Raw genomic sequence first — 21,137 nt, forward strand, 5'->3', positions numbered from 1 at the left:
TGCCTGGGCTTAGTTTTACCTGGTTTACGATGACATGGAATGCCATATGCTTTATCTATCCCAAATTTTTCTGCAAACTTCACATTCAATAAATTAGGTAGTAGATTCTCTAAATATCGCCTGCAATCTTTCCCTTCAATATCTTCAGGCAAAATAAAAATAAGTACGTTATATTGCCTATTCCTGTTCTCTAACTCAAGTAATATAGTATTAATGAAGGGGATTTTTTTGTAACCATTGGATATACCTTATCCGTTTTGGCTATAACATCATGCAGTTTGATCTCATTATCTTTAACCTTCATTGAAAGACTGGCCATGTCTTTCCGTATATTTTTAATTTCCATGGCAATATTATCAGTATTTGATCTACCAGCCCTTAATTTCTCCAGAATAGTAATAAGGGAGGGTTCCGATGACTCTACCATTTTTGACTTCACAGATGGAGGAGAAACTATTTGTTTACGCTTCTTTGCTGTAGATTTACTTTCCATTTTCAATAAAATGAATAAACTCAGGTGAAAATCATCAAAATTATAATATAAATAAAGTTAAATGGTTCAAACTGGTGCAGCAGCTAAAACAAACTGTTAGAGGAAACCAAGGCTGAATCCGCTCCCTCTCCTAGAGTAAAACTCCGCCTCCCTTACAGGAACTTTGGAGTAAGCTGAGGGAAGTCTCTGTGGAAACAAGCTTACAGCCAAAGGAGATCCAGAAGTCGGCCAACTCACCGGAAAAGGCAAAAAACCACTCCTTTTGCTGCAGGTAAGCGGTATTCATAGCAGGAGATGCAAAAATCCTGCAATTTTGGCATAATTTACCTCATCGTATGGACGGGTGAGCCGGAGCTTAGTTGCGAGCCGCCAACTTGGATCGCGCACTTGCGCATCTCCACAAGAGGGTGTATCAGTTCTAAACTACCGCTAGTGATGGTTTTAAATAAATGAGGCTGATCAACAATTTCATGCATGTCTCTTGGATGTTTATGTTTTATTTTTAAGGAATGTTAAGGATTGATAAAGTGCAAATACCACAAAAGGTGTCCTGGCACCACTGATGTGGCTGAGCGAACAAGGTATTGAAGGACGGGGAGAAGCAGTATTAAGAATGCTGCAAGAAAATCTAGGTTTTAATTTTTTTTGGGAAAACTTAGAACTCAGTGTTGATTTGCAATTTCAAAGGTAAACGGTTCTAGAGTTTGGAGGAGAGGTAAGAGAAAATGCAGCCACCCATCTACATTTTTTAATATAGGAAACTCTCAGTATTATGGCAGAAGAAGTCCTAAAAAGGTGTGATGGAAGTTAACAAGTAAACCTCTTGCTGAGCTATGTAGCTCCAGCATTATGAATGGCCTGAGTGCTCAGGTATAGTGCCTTAAATAGACTGCTCTTTTTCTCTAGAAACCAGTGAATGGTATAACGATGTGTGCGGGAGTTGGGTGTTTGCCAGAAGATTAATGGTTAACCTGGTGGCTGAAATGTGGACCATTTACAACCATTTAATGAGGTAGTCTGGAAGTCTTAGATAAGCTGCATTACCATAGTCCAGCTGGGAAGTTATAACCAATTGTTTGAATGTTTTGACTGGCAGAACTGGGAAGAAAATAAAGAGTTTAAATGAGCATCTGTTAAAGCTTTAAACCAACAGCAGCAAACTGAATGATTTGTTTAGAAAAGGTAAAATTGTAATCAAAGATGAGTAGTTTATTTGAATGAGCTGCAGTGGTTGGGGGGGACTCCCAGTTCATAAGACCACCAACATCGGGATAAAAAACAAATGGACTGAGTGCCAAAGATAAGAGTCTCAGGTTTTTCACTGTTCAGCTTGAGACAGCTGTCTCTCACCAAGAAGGTAACTGGACTCATGCACATGCAGAAATCATCTCTCACCTACATACCGTTTTTTAAAGTAGATATGATGACCTGAGTGCCACCAGCATATGAGACCGAAGCAAAGGCAAAAGATCTTACTATTGTAGCTAAACAATTAATATAAACATTAAAGAGTGTTGGACTAAAATATTAGCCCTGGGTGACTCCACAGTACATTGAAATAGGGTTGGATTTGAAAAGGGACAGGAAGACAGAGTCACATCTACCAGAGAAAAAAAGACCTTACCATCTAGGGGCATGTTTGCACACTCCGACCTTGAAAAGTAGCTGAGTCAGAATATTCTGAGATACGATACCAAAATCTCCAGAGAGGTCTAATAATAAGAGGGCAGCTGAGTATCCATTATCGAGCAGCATTCGAAGATCATCAATTACGGAGGCAAGACCAATCTCAGTACTATGATGCATGTAAAAACTCGACTGAGAGAAAGCAAGTAGATACCCACTGAAGTGTCTTGTGAGATAGAGATGACGGAACCCTTTTGGTTCCTGACAGACTCCATAGAACAGTGATGTAAGTGTTCGAGTGTGGGGAAAGAATTCATGTTTTTTAATGTTTAGTTAGCAGTTACACTCTACGGAATAAAGGCCTTTTAATACCAAGGTCCTTGTGTGGTGTAATCATTTATATGTAACCAGGCTGGTGAGGATGCTATAACTGGCAACGAGATTGGGGATAAGTAACCTGAAAAATTGACAGTGCTCTCCCAGAGAGTATGCTGTGGCCCAGTGAACTGCTCATGCATGCCACACATGCCTCAGTCGAAGTGAACATCAACATTTAGTGTATATGGAGTTAAAGCGCCACTCCAGGTAGTGCGTAGCTTTCGAAGAGAACGAAGGCCTCTCTGAGTAGCTTGCTTATCTTTGGCCAAACACCTGCTGGTAAAGCTGTGAACAAGATACTGTACCACAACACAACACTGACCTATAAGTCATACGGAACAATTACAGTAAGGGTGGAAACAACCAGGTACAGAGAAACACTAAAGGCAGCGATAGTCGAGCACAAGGAAATGTATATTTGAACATAGAAAATACAATTGTACTTAACAGAAACTAACTAAAGAGAGTCATCTGACCTCAGCAGTGGGTAGAGTGACCCAAGTGAAATGCAAGGGTTTGTGCATACAGAGCAGTCAATCCTTGAAGCGGTACACCACCAAAGATGCTGGGTGGCCCTCAGAACAACCCAAAAAGGTCTTTGAGATGTTGAATGGATCCAATGGCTGTGAAAAAAGAGTCCACCCAATCTCAAATTGGCTGCAACGACCCTGATTCAAGCACGTCGCAGGGGCTTTGATATGGCATGGATGAAACAAATCCTATAAGAGAGCACACAGTACTGGAGAGGACACTGCTCTTAACATCAGTAGGTTCCACTACTGGTTATAATCCTGCCATCTTTCTTGAAACCACCACTTCCATTGGTGCCAGATGGACTGCCTAGATAGAAACTTTTAATGATTTCATTGATGCACTGGAAGAAGCAGATAACAAAAAGATCATAAAATATCTTGAAGATAAAGAAGTAAAAGGAGTAATAAATTAAATACCACATTCTGATGAAGTGACATACCGTTAAGTCAAAGAAGCGCTAAATAGCAAGTTCAAACCAGTGCCAAATGTCAACTATGAAAAGTTTATTTTCAGTTAAAAAAAAAGCCAAATGTTGGTGAAGCAATTGACTAATTTCTTCACACACTTGATATGCTTATCAAAAATTGTAAGTTCAATTAATTTAATGATAAAGAAGCCACACGTCTCAGAGTTATAGATGGTTGTTTGTCTGATTCATTCAGATGAAGAATGCTGAGAGAAATTTTGAGTCTGCAGGGGGTATTCATGGCTGCCAAAGCTGAGGAATGTTCCGATCAACAAGCTGCTGAAATGTAGGCCGGAGGTGCCCAAAGTGAGTCAGTCATGAACATGAAAAGTAAGCTTAAGCAAAAGCTGAAGGACACAAAATGTTGTCTCCAAAGAAAAATAAACTGTGCTTCAGATGCAGATTTAAATTTCCACATAAAAGTAAATGTCCCGCCACTGGACAAGTATGCAAGGACTGTGGGAAATAGAACCATTTTAGTAACAATTTGCAAGGCGAACAAAAGACTAAGGTGCCGATTAGGATCCTGGAAAAAATTTCCCCGTACGACTTGTATCCGGTCTTTTTACCGTACGAATCGTACAAGTGCCGTACAAACTGGCAAGTACGATTCGCATGGGAAAAAGTCCATATGAATCGCATTGGGAATAATTCCCCACACGTCCTCGGGTCGGAAAATGTGCCCGACACGTCCCCGGACGATTTACCGTACAAATGTGAATAGTGAAGTCCGACCGCGCAATTACGATCCATCCCGTGCGTCCGATGTTACAACCGTATGGAAAAAACACCGTCCGCACCGAACTCCCATAGCAACCATGGAGACATGTGCCCACATACGCGCCGAACCCCCCCCAACCCCCGTGAGTACGCGCCGACCCCCCCGTGTATGTACACCCGTGTACGTATGAGTCGTACCCCCACCCGTGTATGTACACCCGTGTACGTACGAGTTGTACCCCGTGTATGTACACCCGTGTACATACGAGTCGAACCCCCGTGTATGTACACCTGTGTACGTACGAGTCGTACCCCCACCTGTGTAGCTACACCCGTGTACGTACGAGTCGTACCCCCGTGTATGTACACCCGTGTATGTACGAGTCGTACCCCCACCCGTGTATGTACACCCGTGTACGTACGAGTCGTACCCCCGTGTATGTACACCCGTGTACGTACGAGTCGTACCCCCCCGTGTATGTACACCCGTGTATGTATGAGTCGTACCCCCACCCGTGTATGCATGGTGAATACCCCCAGCGCGAGCGCTGGGGGTACGCAACGCACGGGTTCGACTCGTACGTACACGGGTGTACATACACGGGGGGTACGACTCGTACGTACACGGGTGTACATACACAGGGGTTCGACTCGTACGTACACGGGTGTACATACACAGGGGGTACGACTCGTACGTACACGGGTGTACATACACGGGGTACGACTCGTACGTACACGGGTGTACATACATGGGGGGTCGGCGCGTACTCACGGGGGCTGGGGGGGTTCGGCGCGTACTCACGGGGGCTGGGGGGGTGGTACGGTGCGTACCGGGCCCCCTAATCTGGTCGTTTCGCGGCATACTTCGCTTTTCCTGCACTTTTTGGGTGCCGTAAAAATATTGCCGTCCGGACTGCTGTCGGTTCGAATCGTACTTCCTGGTTCGTGAAACGCTGCCTGACAGCGTCCCGACGTCACGTCGGCGCTTTCCCGGATCACATTTGTATGTATATTTTCATCGGTCGGTGTTTTGTACGACTCGTACGGAAATGGTGTTTCCGTGCGAATCGTACTTGCATGTTTGTAAAGTTTTCCAACCGGGTACGAGTCGGACGGAGAAAACGCTCCGACCGACGGTTCGTACCCGGTTTTTCCAGGATCGTAATCGGCACCTAAGTCCGCCATGCTGAGATAACAAAATGCATGCCCGAACCTTCCAGAAGCGACATTCTACACCCACAAGGCCAAGCAGCAACATCAGCGGAAGCAAATCATCATCAAACAAAGTCGATCAATGTCTAAATCTTTGTTTAAAAGTTTGTCAATGTCATTGTCAGTCAACAGTGAAGAAGATGGATGTGCAATGTCGATGATTTAATCCAAAACTGCATACAGAAGTTGTTGTTGACGTAAGTCCAGTATGGTTGTCTGCGATACTCGCCCAACACAGTGGACACCCTAGTGCTAAAAAGGCATATTGTAGCTTATGCTAGCAGACGTTTGTCACAAACTGAACGTGCCTATTCACAGCTTAAATAAGAAAGCTTAGCTGTAGTGTGGGCTTGTGTATATTTCCACATGTTTTTATATAGAAATAACATCACTTTTATCACAGATCATCAAGTATTGCTTACCATATTTGTGAATCCTAAAGCCAAGATGACTCCTCATTTTTAATGTTGGGGTTTGCAACTTCAGGAATATGGCTAAACTACTGTGCACCAACCAGGAAAAAATCTAAACCCTACTGACTAGTTTATCACGAGTTCCAGTACTGTGTGATGGTACCACTTCCAAATCCGTTGAAGCCTACATGAACTTCATTGCAATGTTCAGTACACCTGTCGCTATATCATTGGAACAAACCATTACTTCTACAAGCACAGGTATCGATATGCTAATACTGAAAAACATTACTGCACATCAATCAAGGAAACAACACACTAGACCACTTACAAATGACAGTAAGTATCAGAAATTCAATAATGTGAAAGAGGAACTTTCCATTACATGGAGGTATTGTGTTACTAGGTTCGAGAAATGTCATATTGGGGAGTCTGAGAGGACAAGCCATTGAAGTGGTACATTAAAGGCATCACAGAATTGTCACCACCAAGTGAGCTCTCTGAAACCGAATCTGGTTTCCTTATCTTGATGAAAGAGTTTAAAGGGAATTAAAGAACTGTCATTTGGGCAACTTCTTATCTCCCAGAACAACCCAGCAGCCATTGTACATGTCTGATCTCTCAAAGCATGTGTGTGAGAGACTTCTTTGAATCCCTTGATAAAGGACATCATCTAATGGTAGTCATTGATGAATATTCTCATTTTCACTTAGTAGAAGACTACTCTTTGATCACTCAGGAGAAAGCAATTGAGAGGCTAGATGGTATTTTTGAAAATGGGGTGTTCTTTTGATTCTGGAGTCCAAAAATGGCTCACCTTTTAAAAGTTGAAAATGTAAAAACTTTCTTACTCATCTAAATGTCAAGTGTCAGAAAAGCACACCTCTTTGACCACAAGTAGATGGAATTGTTGAGCGTTTTATAAGCAGCCTCAAGAAGACTGTTCAGTGTGCTGCACTAGAAAAACTTTAGCTCAAATAAGCTCTTCATTCTGCTCTTTGTGCATATCGGTCTACTCCCCATTTAACTACAAGTGCAAGTACCTTAACCCTGATGTTCGGGACAGCCATGACAACCAAGTTGCCACAATGGACCTCTAAAAGATCAACTAATGATAGTGATCTTTGTCTAACAGATTTGTGTCACAAGCACAAAATGAAAAGCTACACAGACAAATACTGTATTTACAGAAGGAGATCGAGTCTTTGTAAGACAAAAGAGAAAATGCAAGTCTGATGCTTCATTTGATGCTGACCCATTCAAAGTTGTAACTAGTAAAGGACATATGGTGACTCCTCACTGTCCCGGTAAGTCTATTACATGAGATTCTGCATATTTTAAGCATCTGCCTCATCATTCACCAACTCCAGAGGTCACAAATAAGATTTTTCAATTGAGACTTCTGAGAGTCCAATGACTGCCCCTGCCTCTGTATCACTAGTGCCAGTCATGGACAATTCTCCTATCTCTTCACAGCCTCATAGCAAAAGACCCTAGGTGATTGATTTGACCTCCAGAACAACTTATTGAAGAGTTGTGATGTATAAATGTAATATATGTACTTTTTTAATGTAGTGTATATAGTAATTTTCCACGAACTGCCCCACCCTTACTAAATAATGAATATAGCTTTCCCTCAATTTCTAGGTTTCCCCTGTAGCTCCAGGAATACCCATGGAGTATTCTACTTACCTTTCTTTGAGTTGTGTTTAAAATATTTAGTTACGGTTGATATTCCTAACTTAGAAAGGGTATGTTTCAGTTGGGCCCCATCTGTATGTACCTGTGCCAATGATGCATTTTATGAGAAATCCCATTCAGAGGACCCATTAAAATCAGACATTACTGGGTCTCAAATGCATTGAGTGGAGTGCACTTCGCCTCTGGGGTTCTCGTGCCCCTGTATCCAAGACCATTAAACTTAGGACCATGTATTCCTTGTATTACTTGGTTGTGTGGGTAGTGAGGCAAAGCAGTTCAAGGGTGGCTCAGGAGGTGCTGTGAGCTACAAGCTCAGAATTTATTAACACACCATGTAATACTAAATAGATCATTATTCAGCCCGGGTCTTTCTATAAAAAATTAAAAGTATGTTATTATGCACACAACTTAATACTGTACATGAAATTACAAATATTTACAAAATGGCAGGTGGAAATATCATAAGGCACCTCAAATGCCCTAAAGAAAAGTCACAGAGGACGACTTACCTCTTAAATCAATACCAGACCCCGTTGTTTTGAAGGATCTTGGAATATCATACATCAGCAGACCCTAATCCATAAAACAGCAATAGCCCCAATACCTGCTCTTTGCAAATTTTATATAGAGATATACATATTTAAAAAGTCAGTCATAGTACTTTCGGTGTTTTGAGAAAATATCAAATAAAAACTATCTTGATACAAAAATATCATGTCAAGAATATCAGGATGACAAAAATATCATCCACAGGAATATCAAAGGTTAAAAATATTGCTTTAACGGTTGTTTATCATACTGTTTAAAAAATATCAATTTAGAAAATATCATTATATGTAATATAATTTGTAAGTGTTATTTTCCATGTAATTTATTGTGGTGTGTTTGATTCTACACATTTATAAATTTCTTTTATTTGTGTTTTTAGTTAGATAATTTATTAATTATAAAGTTGTTGACATTTGTGCTTTTCATTGTATCAATATATAAACATAATGGATTTATAATTAGGATAAGTGGATATTTTTATGTATATCTAATTTAAATTATTTTAATGATCTGTAAATTAATAATGTATTTTGTATATTAACATTTTAATAAAAATAATAATTAATGACAATATATATTAATTATAATATATTTAAAATTTTCAAAAATGATTGTTTATTGCCAATATTCAAATCAATTTTTATATAATTAAAAAAAATCATTTAATAAAGTAGATTAATTTCAATTTTATAATTTGTGGAAAACTATTCCTAATTAAATGTTTTACATTTTCTTATGTAGAACATTATGTTATTGTAATTCTTTACAAGAATTTGTTTTATACATTTTAACTTTGTTCATTTTTAATTTTTGATTATGATTGTATTTTTTATTTTATGGTTCAAAGTGTAGGTACCAAAACAACAAAGTCAGTGTAGTGTCTGCAAGGCACTTACCATCCAAAAGGCACGGGTCTCCAGAGTCGGGACCTTCCCAAAACGTTATAGGGAGGAGCACAGACCTTGGGAGGTAATACAAATTAAGTATGAAAGCCCTCACTCACCAACCTGGTTGGTGACATGCTTCATCATCGGGCTCCACTGGGTATGACCGAGTGCCATCCCAGTGTGCTACAACGCCAGGTTACTGCGGAGCGGGATTTTGTGAGGTGACAGTGAATTTGGAATTAAAAATACCCAATTGAGTCAAAAAATATATATAATTTAATAGTTTTGCTAATTGGGAGAGATTAAAAAGGAGTGAGGGTCAAAAATTAACAGACCGGATTCACTCCATGGCGGTCAACATGTTTCTGCCTTGGGTGTGTTACACAGGCTTTCATCAGGACCAGAGTGGGAGTGTGTGAGCCCCGGAGGTATAAACGCACTAAGGTTCACCCTGCCGTGGGCTCTTATGTGAAAAAGTGTGTAAATAAACAATTCAAAATCCGCCAAGTGGTATCAAGGTGGAGAGAAACGAGTTTACTTAAGAGGCCAAACCGTTCGTCGCCTCAGGGATCCCGGGGTGGGGGTGCGAACAATATGGCACACCGCCCTCGCTGTTCGGCACCCGTTGGAAACCTGTACAGCCTCGATCCGCCCGGCGGATCGAGGCTGTACAGGTTTCCAACGGGTGCCGAACAGCGAGGGCGGTGTGCCATTTTGTTCGCACCCCCACCCCGGGATCCCTGAGGCGACGAACGGTTTGGCCTCTTAAGTAAACTTGTTTCTCTCCACCTTGATACCACTTGGCGGATTTTGAATTGTTTATTTACACACTTTTTCACATAAGAGCCCACGGCAGGGTGAACCTTAGTGCGTTTATACCTCCGGGGCTCACACACTCCCACTCTGGTCCTGATGAAAGCCTGTGTAACACACCCAAGGCAGAAACATGTTGACCACCATGGAGTGAATCCGGTCTGTTAATTTTTGACCCTCACTCCTTTTTAATCTCTCCCAATTAGCAAACGTATTAAATTATATATATTTTTTGACTCAATTGGGTATTTTTTATTCCAAATTCACTGTCACCTCACAAAATCCCGCTCCGCAGTAACCTGGCGTTGTAGCACACTGGGATGGCACTCGGTCATACCCAGTGGAGCCCGATGATGAAGCATGTCACCAACCAGGTTGGTGAGTGAGGGCTTTCATACTTAATTTGTATTACCTCCCAAGGTCTGTGCTCCTCCCTATAACGTTTTGGGAAGGTCCCGACTCTGGAGACCCGTGCCTTTTGGATGGTAAGTGCCTTGCAGACACTACACTGACTTTGTTGTTTTGGAACTTTTCCCTTGAGGGGACTAGTCGTGTTTTTACCCTTCCTCTTCTGTTGTTAATTGTCAAAGTGTAGGTAACCACCAACTCATTAGAACAACAAGAAAGCGACCCTACAAGAAAGGATCAACGGCAATGCACTCAATAGCAAAGGACTTTTCGCTGTGGTCAAAGAATTCACCAAACCCAGCACAGATACAGCAGACATCCCAAGACCTCTGCAACAACCTCGGCACCTTCTGTCACCGCAAGAATAAGCAGATATAGGACAACTTTGACAGCCTTTTTACCCAAGACCCTCTCAGTCCATCCGCAGCCACCGCACCCAATGACACCAGACCCCAGAGGACCCTACTCAGCTGGATGCTCCTCACCACTGATGACACCCTCAAGATCATGAAGAGCATCCACTCTGGAGGACCCTCGGACCCCTGACCCTGCCCATACCACATCTTCAACAGAGCTGGCAACTCCATCGCCTCCAAACTCTGCCGCAGCATCAACTGCTACATCAGCTCCGCCACCTTTCCAGAAGACTGGAAACAAGCAGAGATCAACCCCTTGCTGGAGAAACCCTTTGCTGACCCGACGGACCTCAAGAACTTCAGACCGATCTCTCTGCTCCCCTTCCCAGTCAACGTAATAGAGAAGGCCATCAACACCCACCTTTCCGAGTTCATTGAAGGAAACCACATCCTCAACCACTCGCAATTCGGCTTCCGAAGCTACCAGAGCACCGAGACCGCCCTCCTTGCTGCCACAGACGACGTCTGCACTCTCCTCAACTGAGGCAAAACTGAAGCACTCATCCTCCTGGACATCTCAGCCACCTTCAATACCATCTCCCACCGCACCCTATGCACAGGACTCCACTATGCTGGCATCCGCGAAAAAGCCCTGGAATCGATCTGCTCCTTCCTCACCGGCTGAACACAGAGAGTCAGACTACTACCGCTCCACTCTGAACCCACAGAGATCAGTTGCAGAGTGCTTCTGGGCTCCTCCCTGAGCCCTACTCTCTTCAATATCTACTTGACCCCGCTCGCAGCCATCATCAGGAACCAAGGACCCAACATCATCTCCTACGCTGACAACACTCAGCTGATTCTCTCCCTCGCCAACAAACCCACAGTCTCCAAGAGCAACTTCCATGACGGGATGAAGGCTGTCGCCACCTGGATGAAGAACAGCTGCCTCAAGCTCAACTCAGAAAACACTAAGTCCTCATCCTGGGCTCCACCCCGTCCGTTTGGGATGACACCCGGTGGCCTGCAGCACTTGGAACCCCCCCACACCCACAGACCACGCACAAAGCCTTGGCATCATCCTGGACTCCTCAGTCACCATGAATGGCCAGATCAACACCGTCTCATCATCCTGCTTCCACATGTTACAAGTGGATCCCCTCGAGCCTAGAAAGACGGTCACCCACGCACTCATCAGCAGAAGAATTGACTGCAGCAATGCATTCTATGATGGCATCATCCAGAAACACCTCAAGAAACTGCAGAACATACAGAAAATCGCCACTAGACTCCTCCTCAACATTCTCTACCACAGCCACATCATCTGCCATCTGAGAGACCTCCACTAGCTCCTAGTCAAAAAAAGAATCACCTTCAACAAGAAGCAGGACCTGCGTACCTTAACCACTGCCTCACATTCCATGCATCCACCACAGACCTCTGCTTTGCCCAACTGCTCCTGACCACTATCCCATTTATCTGCAGGACCACTGCAGGAGGACAATCCTTGTCCTACCTTACAGGAAAGAACTGGAACACACTGTCTCACCACCTTAGGCAATCACAGTCACTGCCTCAATTTAGGAAGGACCTCAAGGCCTGGCTCTTCGACTGAACCACAGCGCCTACGATGGATCAGCAGTCCCCCCCAGTGCCTTGAGACCCTTACAGGTGGGTAGTCACACTCTACAAGACACTTGATTAATTGGAATGTTGGTAAATGTTTAAAATAATATATTTAGGGGGTCATTAGAATGGCGGATGAACTTTCGTCCGACCGCCATCCAATCTTATTTGGGATCACCTGACTACAAGGCGGAGGTCCCACAGGACAAATTAGGAATCGACAGCCACCGTGGCGGTCGCATTGCCCATGTTTTGTATTGCGGTGGGTGCCGCGCTCTGCAGCAGCTGCCGCAAGACAAACAGACACCCCACACATATCCCTGCACTACCATGTGGTGCAGGGATAAGTAGGGGGGCACCATAGGTGCACCCCAGGGCCTATGGCCCTGGCACAGGTGGTTAGGGGGGGCCACTACGGGCCCCCAAATCTGTTTCCACCTGCCGTTTTGCTGCGATCTGACCACCGCAAAACGACCATCAGAAAGGGATATTGTAATCCGTACGTGGGACTACAGGGAGGTCTGACAGAGGGTCGGACAAAGACCACCTTTCAGGACCGTGGCGGTCAGTGTTCCGACCACCACCCATCCAGAACCATTGTAATCTGGCAGAAGGAGATTCCTGTTACGATGGCTGAGGGACCGCCACAGACAGCCAGTCAGTGGCAGTCCCACGGCCCTCGTAATGAGCTCCTAAATTATTAATAGTGATAAAAATACTATTTCATGTGTTAAGGTGTATATATGAATATATAAGTTTGTAGTTTTGGTTAGTGTCTTTTTAAGGTAAATTTTAGTTTATGGTGTAGATGAAAAATTATGTTTGAGTATGGAGTAATGATTCTCTATATAAAATGTATATTCTTTAGTACCTTGCATACAATGTTTTACATTATAGTGGAAATAATAATTTTCCTCCCTTTACTGTCCAACACCTTACCAAACTGGCTTAGATTGGAGTGGTAATAGTAAATATCACTCCTTTACTTTCCATCATCTTCTCAAAATTTTTGAAGATTCAAGTGTGAATAGTAAATGCACTCCTTCAGTGTTTAATTAGTAGAACCATAGATATTGATTGTTAAAGTTTTAGGGTTAAATAGTGCCAAAAAGTGCCAATGAGGGTTATCTGGTTGTGCTGATCGGGACAAAGTCTCAAGTTCAGGGCCAGCCACAATGAACCGCAGGCCTGCTACAGAGACCCAGTTAGGCCCGCTAAACCAAAGTACCTTAAATCCTGGTTGCAGAGCATTTGCTCGGATCCGCATCGAAGATGCGTTGCACATTAGAGAAAATGCGTTTGTTTCGAGATGCGGTGAGGGTTTGGTGTGATGTCCTGATGCTTCGTAGTTGAGGAGCCTGTCTATGGGACTTGCGCTGCAAAGGCAGGTGTAGAGTATGAGAGATGCAGGTGAGACAATGAGTCAGTTCTGATGAGCAGTGAAGCTATGATGCGGAGGTACGTCGTCCATCAAGGTTACCTCCGATGAGGGATGCAAGGCGCTTGCACTGGGAAAAGCATCTCGCCGTGGTGTTTCTGAAGGGGATGCATCAGTTCCAAGATGCGGGATACTGTGGTAATGCAAGTCGTTTGTGATGGGATTGGACAGTGTTGGGATGTGTCAGTTCCACTCAAAGATGCTCCACTTAGCTGAGGAGATGCTTTGGTTCTGCTCAGCGATGTGCTGGGTTACACCAGAGAAACACCTTCAGTGTACTTTCAAGGGTCCAAGGCTGTTCTGCTAGAAGCACAACAAATTATAGCGGTTTTAAGTGACTGGACGCTGGATCTCTAAGTCTTCCAGGCAATCATCTGCATTTGGGTTTCGCTGGAAGTAGACTTATTTATCTACAGTCTTAATTGTCAGCTTTCATATTTTGTGAGTAGGCGCCCATCGCCTTAAGCTCGAACAACTGCACCTTTCACCATGAGAAGAACTTCTTCTGAGGCTAACCTTTCCCTCATTTCTAGATGATTCAGTGATCCATGTGCCATTTTCAGCACTGTTTAACTTGCTTGTTCCTTTTGATTCTTTGTGTCACTCTCATTATTGCTAACCAGTAATCCTGGTGTGCATTTTGGTGTCTCAGCACCTTTTTCATCATACCAAGACATTCTCTTAGCGATCTTAATTTATAGTATGGATGGCAGCCATCAATCCATCAGCTTGATAAAGGTCTTTCTTTAACCACCCTGGCTAGGCTGCCATCTACATTAATTAAAGAGTTTAGTAGGAACAGCCGAGATTTCACCAGAGGAGCAACTTTCACAGAGTTTGGACGTTGAAACTTTATCGAGCTTCTACCATGTTTCAGACAACCACTCATCAACCATTTTTGTTTTCTAGGAAAAAAGTGGGAGTTTGTTTTTGAAAAACAAAAAAAATAAAAGGCCCTCAAACACTCAGTTTTCTCCCATGGTGTGGAAGCCATTCTTCTGTTTTCCAGGACCTGAACAGAAAAAAACACTACATTAGAATGCCCACTCAAAATAGGGACGACAGTCTGATGTACCCTCTTCATCGGGCCATTGGTGTAAATTTCAGAAGGCGGTGCCAGTGGAAGCACCATTGTCAGAAACATGACTTCTGTCCAACTCTAAATAAGACAGGCATGTGGCCCGTGTAGTGAACTGGTAGTCCGCCAGATTTGTGGTGAGTATAATGTCCGCAAAATTCTAAATCAGGGCCTTAGTCCTACAGGGTGACCTTCTTCTATTGTCCTGGCTTGTCTTGGGAGTCAGGACTGACACACAAATCTTACTTCAGAAGTGTCAATGTTTTTTATTGTATTACTTTTACCTTGTAATAAAAAAACAATAAAGCAGCTGGGTCAGCCAGTATGACTGGGTTATGGAATGGAATATACTTTCTTTCAATAGTAATCAATTCTGCATTCTGTCACACCAAGGACCTCATTATGATGTCTGTCGGAAAGGCTCCGAATGGCATTCAGAATTTCCTAAGCCGTGTTGGAACCCATGTTTCCGAATGACTCAGAAAAATTTCTGGCCAACCGATTCCAATAGAAGTCAACCGTTCTGTCTTTCTGACTCGGTTCTGACTGGCTTTTGGAGACTTCGAGTCGGTTGGAGCCAAATAGTACAGCTCTACGGACCACGTTTTTGACCGACGTATTACGATAACAGATTCAGACAGCCTTTCCGAATCGGTCTGTCCGCAACGGCTGTCGGAAACTGACTCTGGGGGCCCGTAGCAGGCCCCCCAACACCCGGAGGCCTCCGGTTGGGGCCTGTGAGGGTACCCATGGGACCCCTCTTCACAACCATGCACAGTGTAGCAGGCACCATGGGTGCCTGCCATAGGGTGCAAGGGTTTCTGCAACCAACCCTTTTTTCAATGGGAGCCTGTGTTGTCAGTCGGAACACAGGCTACCATTGAAGTCAATGGGGGTCCGACCGAACGGTGTTTGGAAGCATCATAATCGGTCAGTCAGACTCACCGAACCTGAGTTGGTCAGAAACGATTCAGACAAGGGGTCGGTCGGATTGCTTTCCAACTAACATCGTAATGAGGCCCCAAGTGTTTTCCTACCACACCAATGTCTTCTGTTCAGTCAAGTACTATTGCTACTGTTGGGATAGAAATGTCTCCTGCATGCTAAATGGGTGCGTACCCCTGCCCTAAGTGACCGACAGCATGTGATACTAATATCCTGACTTTTATTTTCAACCTTGTGTCACACTAATAGTACCCTCATAGTAGGCAGTGGACTACTGCTCGTTGTCAGAGTGTATCATATAAAGCAGTGGTGGCAGCATACAATGTGAATCTGCAGTGTGATCAGACCTTTTGTCTGCATCCATATAGTCTACTAATCTCTCTCTTGTAAAGTTGTACTGTTATGGAAATCCAGAACCTTATATTGACATTCTGTGTGTTTGTCAACTATGTGGCTATATGCAGTACACATGTGTGGCAAAGGGCTGTGTGTGTTGTGTTATTCTGAGTATTGAGGCCAGTAACATCCATTGTGGGGGCTCCCGGTTTAGCAAGATGAAGGGTGAGGATAGCTTCCCCAAAAATGTATTGCCTGCATTCATGTGGCTGGAAGCTGTAGACCAATACATGTAGTGAGGAGAATAGAGACAGGGTTACATTTAGAAGTTTCATGAGGAACTTGTTAGTAAAGGACTTCTGATTAGTTCCTCCTGAGTGCAGTCATGTGTTGGATGGTAGGGGTGAGGGGTAGGACTGCAGTTTCTGTTTTTCAAGATGAGGAACTTTCTGTGCAGGGTGTGCTGTTTGTCCTTCTCTGGTTAATGCTTCAGGAAGGCTGATGACAGCCTGGTGCAGAGAACTCACACTTAACTGTGCCCATGTTTTGGGTACTCCTGCTTTACATCCTGTCTCAATCTAATGTGCTCAAAGCCAGCCCTGTTGCTAATAGGCCTGGGCAAAATTAAATTATGGCAAAGTAATCAGGGTAATTCTGGGAATTTTGCATTACTATTTTTATGCAAAATTACCAGAAATTATGAAGAGGTGTGGCGCCGTGGCCAGGGTGACTGACTCCGGAATTTGTGGATCACGGTTCGATCCCCGGTGCCGGCGGCAGATTAGCCCGGTGCCATGTGACTCTGGGCAATAGCTTGCTTAATCTTCCCGATGGCCCCCAGTGCCTAGAGACCCTTACGGGCGATTGTTCGCACTTTACAAATGTGGAGTGATATTATTATTATTAATTACGCTTGTTTGTTAGTTATGAGAAATTTGACATAATAATCCAATTGAAGGAGCACAGGAACAATGTTCTTAGCGAGCCTGAGTGGCTACTGGCTGCTGCTGTTCATATTATTTTGCTTTTAGTTCTATTTCCTTATAGCAAAATGCATCTGTGGTTCTATTTTAGATGTGAGGGTATATTTTGAACTACGAAAATAATGCTAAATACTAAGTTACTCTCCTAGCATATTTCTGCTTAATTGTGCAGAACTTTGTGTGAGTACTTTGTAGCAAATCACACGACTTATGCCAACTCTTAGTTGCAACATCACTCTGCACAACTGCTTTATCTGGAAAGCAGCCTTGAAATGACATGCAAAAGAGAACCAACCTAAACCAGCTGTGAAATCTTAGAAAATTGATCCACAACCCCTGTCTGGAAAATGTGTATAAAAGTGGGATACAAACCACCCCCCTTTGTTCCTGTCCCAGTTTCTTTGTGATCAAGGAACAGAGTGCCCCACAGAGTACTAAAAGAGTTGTTGTACAACAAAGGCAGGTGTCTGCCTGACAGCCAATCTCTCAGAGGTGAGGGGACATCATCTGAAGTCAACAATTTCAAATGTAGAAGGTAAGTGTGTGCCTAAGATGCCTAGAAAGCTGCCTGTTGCGAGAGAAAGAGGGAGCGAAAGAAGAGCGAAATTTGACGACCCAAGAGAGGGATCCAGGAGTGACCTGTGCTTTAAATTGGGTCCCATGGACTTTCCAAGCAGTTTAGGAGTTGCCAGCAGTCGAACATGTCTTACCATGTATCCCGGGACTCTATCATGGGCTTGAGACACTGATACTACTGCTGCCGAGGAGCCCAGCGAAGCAGAGAATGCTGACCATCCCTGATCAGCCCACAGCCTCAACTGCCTCCAAAGTCACCTTTACATGAAACGTGATCTGGAGACTGCAACTGCCACTGCCGGCCCTGGACTGCAGCTGACCAGAAACATCATGCTGCTGAAGGTAAAGGCTACCACACAATACACCTCCCTGAGACTGTGACAGTGAGGATAGTACTGTTGCACCCTGGTGAAAGAAGAGTCAAGCCATGAGTGTGCAACCTGTGGCCTGTGCACCCTCTGGACTTCAGCGAAAGAAGCGTAGAGCTGTGAGACCGTGTGAGCAAACTGTGGCCACTTCACAGCTCAGACTACCAAAAACAAAGCAGGTGAACCAAGGGTACAAGAGACTAAGGCATTATAGGAAGGAATGATGAAGGTATTGAACCGCGTTGCTCATAAAGCCATTGAGACACATTCAGCCATCTGTACCTAATCGTTGCCTGAACTTGAGTTGAGCAATGGTAACAGCAGGATCTCAAACATAGTGGGAAATAGAATGATTACACAGAAAGGGGGAGGTGTGGCACTTAACAGTTAAACAGTAGCTTAGTTCAACCCAGTATCTTGTACCCATTGGATTGTGTAGTATTCAGTACGTCTGTGATAATACTTTCTTTTTCCTCATAAAGGGGCAATTGGGTCTGTTGGTGATCTCACCCCCACACTACCTCCCTAAGAAGTCTGTGACTGTTCACTCTCGTTACCCTGAGAGTCAAGTGTTGAAAGGGTTTATGTGGCCCAGTTTGTAGAACCATTAGGGGAGGGCCCTGGATACCAGTGGCAAAGGATCACAACCACCACAGTTTTTGCCTTGTGGGCCCCCCAAAAATGCTCGGACATCTACCCTCTTTTAGCTTTTGTCTCCATCAATAAGGATCCTTTGACCTAAAAGTTACTGAGTGGAATTTGTGTCTCACTCACTTATTGCTAACCCTGGGCGTAGTTCGCGAAGTAGCGCTTCGTGTAGCTACGCAAAGTGCACTTCGCACTACGCAAGCTACGCGTAGCACTTCGCGAACTGCGTAGTGCCCTGTTCGCACTGTGCAAGATGTAATTTTCAATGATTGCACAGTGCGTACAAGCAATCGGCACTGTGTAATCATTGAAAACGGCATCTTGCACAGTGCGAGCTGTAGTTTTCTGCTGCTCGAGTAGATTTTTACTCGAGCAGCAGCTTTCTCAACGCGAACTGGTAGTTTCTCATCGCGTGCGGTCGTGAGCATACGTGACCACTCGCAATGACCTCCACGCATTGGGAATCTCGCCGGGATGTTTATTTTCCATACTCGCGATCTCCAACTTCATGTTGCTGATCGCGAACGAGGAAAAAGTCTCGCCGGGATGTCATTTTGCTTGCTCGCGGTCGCCAACTTGACGTTGGGGACCGCGAGCAAGCAAAAAATGACCGCTGCACTACGCAACACTATGCTACGCGTGTTTGCACTGTGCTACGTGCAATTCGCGTAGTGCGAAGTAGCGCAAACTTCGCAAACTACGCGAGCGTGGCGTAGTGCTTTGCCCAGGCTTACTTATTGCCCAGATTTCTTATTACTAAGTGTTGGCAATTTGGTTTTATACTCTTTGACCCTCTAGCCTACAGCTTGTAACCTAGTACTGACATGCTGGTGCACAATAAAGTTCAATTTCTAAGAAAAGAGTCTCTGATGTCTTGGATATGTTTGTTAGATGCTGGTGTTACTCTCATGAGGATGTGGTCTTCTGAGAAATTGGATGTCCATCCGTCTTGTACTCTTACTTTCCAAACCCTATCAAATTATGTGAGACGGGCGTTGTCAAGAGGCATGAGAGACAAACAGTTTTTCTACATTTGTTCTTGAACTCTCAACTCTTTGGGCCTGATTTATAGTTTCGTAGATGTGGAACGGGCAGTCAATATCTGTCTATTTACCCGCCCGCTGCCATGGAGGGCCATCCATCTGACTTACAGTATGGTGGTTTGACAAATCAAGATCCGACAACCATCTGCCACTACTGCCACATTTTTCTTCTTCCTTTGAAGGTAGAATTCCCTAAATATAACTTATAGAGCAACAGAAGACACTACTCCATACGCTGTATTTAGAGTATAATTTCTGTGGATGAAAACATGGTAGTCTATCCTCCACATCTGAGTTGAAGGAAAAAGCACATAAATAGTCAAACCCTGCCAACACAACTGCAAAACATACTCAAACAACATGCCCATGCTACTCAAAATTCTGGGCCTCTACCTGGCAGTACTGGATGAACAATAGCACAATTCAACAAAATAGAAGGTAAGTAAAACTTTTAAAGGTACTCTGGTAAATAGCAATGACACTAAAGTTAAAATTATGAAACCCAAACCATGTCTAAAAGCAATTTACCCAGTCTCCCTGTCTGGCCACATGCCTTACACTACATTCCCCTATTAAACACTGCCATAATAAAAGTTTACTACCAACAAACCTCGTCTGTAAGCGATAGCATATTTTTCTTTTCAAATTTCCGAATGCAAACAATTTCTAACTAAGCTAGTTTACATTTTTTTAAACATAAATTTATAATAATACTGTTCCACATTTGAAGTGTTAAACAGAACTATTGAGAGTGTCACCCTCATCACACTTTACCCAATTACCAGACACCCAACATTCACATGAATTAACCATGTACCCCAAGTACAGATTTTGACTACCCAGTCACTTATATGTTACCTCTACAAATCTGGCTCATTAGATCAAGAGCTGGACGCACACTCACATGCAAGACTTTGCACTCATGTCCTTAACCTAGGTGTATGCATACATAATGTATGGCATGGAGTATGTGTGAAGCACAATATCTTGCTATTCCTACATATATTCCTAAAAATCGTGGTGGTAAATGTAGTCTCACCACTCTGAATGCCACTTACCTTAGGCACGCACAACAACAAGGTTACAAATAAATTATGAACATGCATTATTTATTAAGACTTTATATGGGAACTCTAATGTATTATAAAAAATAATGAATACAATACAAATTAAAGCCTGGGGTTGGGCAAGAAAGAAAATAGTGTGACAATCACAGTCTACTTCAGTTTTGCCTCCAGGCATTGGTTATGCCTTCTCATCATTTGCAGCAATGTCCTCATCAGTGAGCATTTCATCCTCCTGGAGCTGATGTGATTCTGGGCACTCACTTCTTAGGATGGGGTTGAGTTTTAAGGATTTTTAGATGGGCAGGGCCTAGTATTCCTGGGGAAGGAGGACTATGAGATTGGTGAGGATTGCGGTACGGGAGTGTTTCTTGGTAAGGGTACATTTTGAGAGTTGGGTGTGATCAGAACAAGCAGAATGGTGGAGGAAGGTTTAGGGATTGGATCTGAAGATGAAATTGGGGTGGGCTATGGAA

General features: G+C 43.6%; 1 protein-coding gene across 6 annotated transcripts in view; it reads right to left on the reverse strand.

The window, feature by feature from the left end:
- The window catches only part of LOC146821589 (up-regulator of cell proliferation-like), a 156,386-nt gene that overhangs the window by 14,640 nt on the left and 120,609 nt on the right, over positions 1 to 21,137 (reverse strand). The window lies entirely within an intron of this gene.

This window comes from Triturus cristatus, chromosome 6 (genome assembly GCF_964204655.1).
Source record: "Triturus cristatus chromosome 6, aTriCri1.1, whole genome shotgun sequence".
NCBI classification, from domain to species: domain Eukaryota; kingdom Metazoa; phylum Chordata; class Amphibia; order Caudata; family Salamandridae; genus Triturus; species Triturus cristatus.